The sequence below is a fragment of the Lucilia cuprina genome, chromosome 6, assembly GCF_022045245.1.
Source record: "Lucilia cuprina isolate Lc7/37 chromosome 6, ASM2204524v1, whole genome shotgun sequence".
NCBI lineage: Eukaryota > Metazoa > Arthropoda > Insecta > Diptera > Calliphoridae > Lucilia > Lucilia cuprina.
In genome coordinates, this window is record NC_060954.1 from 26,312,876 (window position 1) to 26,317,875 (window position 5,000).

Sequence of the window (5,000 nt, forward strand, 5' to 3'; positions counted from 1 at the left end):
ATTTCATTAATTCGCGTCAATCGAAATGTCAAACATTGTTAACCCTATCTACACTAGATAAAAAATGTGTTAAGCCAAATTATGCTACTATTTTAATAGCCGACATTAAACGAATTTGTTCGATTTTCTCGAGGCGGAAAGCCAATTTTATGTTTTCTTACATTCTTTTGTAAAATTTTCGAATTTTTTCGGTTTTCTCAATTTCTTTCCTTAAAAAGTCAATCTTTGAAGAGTACTTTCGATTTTTTCCAATTTAACTTAAACTTGACCTAACTTTTACACGACCTTTTATAAATTTGTCCAACATTCATGACTTTATATGAGTTTTTATAAAAAAAATTCGATTTTAAACAACTAAAAATTTTGACTTTTTGACAAGTTCGAGTTCTTTTTTAACGACTTTAAACAACTTTTACCATGCAAAAGTTATATTATTTCGATATAAGTCGAAAATCCATAATACCTTAAGGGAAAAATTCTACAGTTGATAAAAAAAGTGTTAAGTCAAATTTTGCAATTAAATTAATAAAAAGTTGACTTTTTGCAATTTTTATCCGATTTTGTAAGTAATTGTCTGGAGAAGATTCTTATAAGTATATCTGAAATGGATAATGGACAATATATCGCTACATGAATTCACATATCAATTAATAAATTTAACTTTCTAAATTTGTTTCCTTAAAAAATCAATCTTTGGAGATTTCTTCTTTCGATCTTTTTCCAATTTAACTCGAACTTTAACTAACTTTTAAGACCTTTTTTAAATTTGTCCAACATACTTGAATTTATATAGTTTTTGTGTGAAAAAGTCGACTTTAAACGACTAAAAAACTTGATTTTAAACAAATTTTTAACACTTTCTTATTTTTTTAATAATTTTTGACTAGTTTGAGTTCTTTTACCTAAAAAGATTAATTCAAACGTCATTTCGATTAAATTAAATATTTTTGAATTCCTTGTTTTTTTTTCCAAAAAACTATAGCTGGAGGTCCCCACCACGCGTTCTACGCTTCTTCGCATTCTACGCGGCTGTCAAAAAAGTAGAATCAATGTTGTTGTGTGCTAGAAGTTACAAGCGTAAGATGCCTTGACGCGTAGAATGCTTAAAGTAGATCTACTTTCTACTTTTGTAAGCGTCATAAGCGGTACACTAATATGTCGGCTGATTTTGACAATTTATATTCTATTTTTAATGTGTATTTACCAATTTTAATAACTAAAACGATTTAAATTGTAAAAATATAAACAAAAAACTTAAAAAAAAACGCAAAGTTCTTTGTTAATAAAGCAAAAATTTGACGCCTAACATGTAACTTGATGCGTAGGATGCAAAGAATGTATGAAAAGCACGAAATGCTTTGCGCGAAGACGCGTAGTGTGGACCTCCAGCTTATAGGTTTAATTCTTCTTCTTTTTATAATGAGCAATATCAGTTGGTTTGCTCCCAACTTGAAAAACAAAATCAAATCAGTTGCTGATCAGCACTTGTCGAAGCAAGGTCTATACGCGACGTTTTTAAAATACACACAGAAATATAACAACAAAATTTTGAGAAAGCCGAATTAATGTAGGAGAACATCAGAGAACAGTTGATAGTTTTTTATGATATACGCTGGCTGTCAAAATCCATAATAAATATTTGACAGTTAGCATATGCTTTATAGTTTATAGTCATTTTATTAGTATGCTTTTATTTTGAATTGAATTCTGTTCTCTGCTGCTTTACCAACACAAATAAAACTATGGTAGTATGTGTTTGAGCAACACTGATTTAAAGCCATTTTGGCCAAAGTCAAATTTTTCTTAATTCCTTGTTTTTTCAAAAAAAGTCGACTTTTAAACAACTTTTACCATGCAAAATTTATATTATTTCGATATAAGTCGAAAGGTCTTTAAAAACATAGGACAAACATGAAAGTGGACAATATAGGTCCACATCTCCTTGAGTGAAATATTCTACACTTGATAAAAAAGTGTTAAGTCAAATTTTGCAATTATTTTAATAAGAGTCGACTTTTTGTAATTTTTATCCGATTTGTCTGGAGAATATTCTTATAAGAATCTCTGAAATTGAAAATCGACAACATATCGGTCCATGAATTGACATTTCATTTAAAAAAGTCGACTTTCTAAATTTGTTATCTTAAAAAGTCGTTTTTTGAAGACTTCTTTCTATTTTTCTTCCAATTTAACTTGAACTTAACCTAATTTTTACGATGCTTTTTTTGGAAAAAGTCGACTTTTAACGACTAAAAAGCTGACTTTAAGCAAATTTTTAACACTTTCTTATTCTTTTTTCATAATTTTTTGAGTTCTTTAAACTAAAAATATGAATTTAAAATCATTTCGACTAATTTCGAATTTTTCTGACTTCCTTGTTTTTTTAAAAAAAGTCGACTTTAAACAACTTTTACCATGCAAAAGTTATATTATTTCGATATAAGTCGAAAAATCTGTAAAAACATAGGACAAACATGAAAATGGACAATATATGTCCACAATACTTTAAGGGAAAAATTCGACAGTTGATAAAAAAGTGTTAAGTCAAATTTTGCAATTATTTAAGAAGTCGACTTTTTGCAATTTTTTCCGATTTTGTAAATAATTGTCGGGAGAAGATTGTTATAAGATCATCTGAAATGGACAATGGACAATATATCGCCTCATGAATTCATATATCAGTTAATAAAGTCGACTTTCTAAATTAGTTTCCTTAAAAAGTCGATCTTTGAAGACTTCTTCCGATCTTTTTATACCCACCATCAAAAAAGATGGGGGGTATAATGATTTTTCCAACTTAACTCGAACTTTAACTAACTTTTACAACCTTTTATAAATTTGTCCAACATTCTTGAATTTATAGCATTTTTTTGGAAAAGGTCGACTTTAAACAACTCAAAAAGTTGACTTTTAACAAATTTTTAACACTTTCTTATTCTATTTTTGACTAGTGTGAGGTTTTTTACCTAAAAAGGTGAATTCATACGTCTTTCGACTAAATTAAATTTTTTGGGTTCCTTGTTTTTTTTTTTTTTTTGAAAAAAAGTCGACTTTAAATAACTTTTACCATGCAAATGTTATATTATCTTGATATAGAAATTTATATATAAGTCGATAATCTTTAACAACATAGAATAAACGTGAAAAATTCTACACTTGATAAAAAAAAGTGTTAAGCCAAAATTTGCAATTACATTTAATAAGAAGTCGACTTTCTGCAAATTTTATCCGATTTTGTAATTAATTGTCGGGAGAAGATTCTTTAAAGAATCTCTGAAATTGAAAATGGACAATATGTTGCTCCATGAATTCACATATCATTTGATAAAGTCGACTTTCTAAAGTTGTTTCTTTAAAACGTCGATCTTTGAAGACTTCTTCCGATGTTTTTTTTCAGTTTAACTTGAACATAAAATAACTTTTACGACCCTTTATAAATTTAATTTGGCAAAAGTCGACTTTAAACTACTAAAAAGTTGACTTTAAACTAATTTTTAACACTTTCTTATTCTTTTTTCATAATTTGTGAATAGTTTGAGTTCTTTAAACTAAAAATGTGAATTTAAAATCATTTCGACTAAATTCGAATTTTTCTGACTTTGTTTTTTTCAATAAAAGTAGACTTTAAACAACTTTTACCATGCAAAAGTTATATTATTTTGATATACATAGAAATTTCGATATAATGGCATGTTTCCACTGGCTTGAAATCTGCTATATTTGCGTAAACCTCTTCAAGGTATTTCCACTGAGCTTACTCGTTTTTGATATTCGAATTTTCGAACAAATTCTGTCACTTTATTTTTTCATATCCACAATAAAGTTTATTTTATGTAAAATTACATATTAAAAATAAAAAATTACAGTTGAAAACGAATAAATTTATTTATTAAATGCCACTAATTTTAAAATTAAAATTTGTTTTTATTTTCATTTCGAAATTAATTGTCACTTTTTCGATGAAAACATTCAATTTGAATGGATAGCCCAAAGAAGTATTTGCTTATCCTAGACACATCGCAGTGTTGCATAAGCAAATCTTGTTCGAAAAAATACATTTTCGACATGTTTTAAATCAAATCTAGTAAATTAAATAGATTTGGATGTGTCAAAAATGTATGGGAAATCTACATGATTTCGACTAGTTTTGCCCAAATCAACTAGATTTGCTCAAAACGCCTCAGTGGAAACATAGCATAAGTCGAAAATCTTTAAAAACATAGGACAAACATGAAAATGGTACATAACCTTAAGTAAGAAATTCTAAAAAGTCGATCTTTGAAGACTTCTCCCAAAATTTATATAGCTTTTTTGTGGAAAAAGTCGACTTCAAACGACTAAAAAGTTGACTTTAAACAAATTTTTAACACTTTATTATTCTTTTTTCATCATTTTGACTAGTTTGAGTTCTTTTAACTAAAATGATGAACTCAAACATCATTTCGACTAAATTAAATTTTTTTGGATTCCTTGTTTTTTAAAAAAAATCGACTTTAAATAACTTTACGATGCAAATGTTATATTATTTTGATATAAAAATTTCGATATAAGTCGAAAATCTTTAAAAACAAAGGACAAACATGAAAAAAGTCGACTTTTTGCAATTTTTATCCGATTTTCTGAAATTAAAAATGGAAAATATGTTGCTTCATGAATTCACATATCATTTGATAAAGTCGATTTTTTAAATTTTTTCCTTAAAATGTCGATCTTTGAAAACTTCTTTCGATTTTTTTCCAATTTAACATAAACTTAACCTAACTTTTACACGACCTTTTATAAATTTGTCCAACATTCTTATAGTTTTATAGTTTTTTTTTTCTTGAAAAAAGTCGACATACAACGACTAAAAAATCTTTAAGGATTTGTCCAAAATTCTTGAAGATTGTTATAAGATTATCTGAAATGGATAACCCCGTGTCTATATTAGACAAATATTTATCACGGCAATGGACAAAACGTCGGCGGACGTTTTTTGTTTTTTGTTTATGTTAATGCAT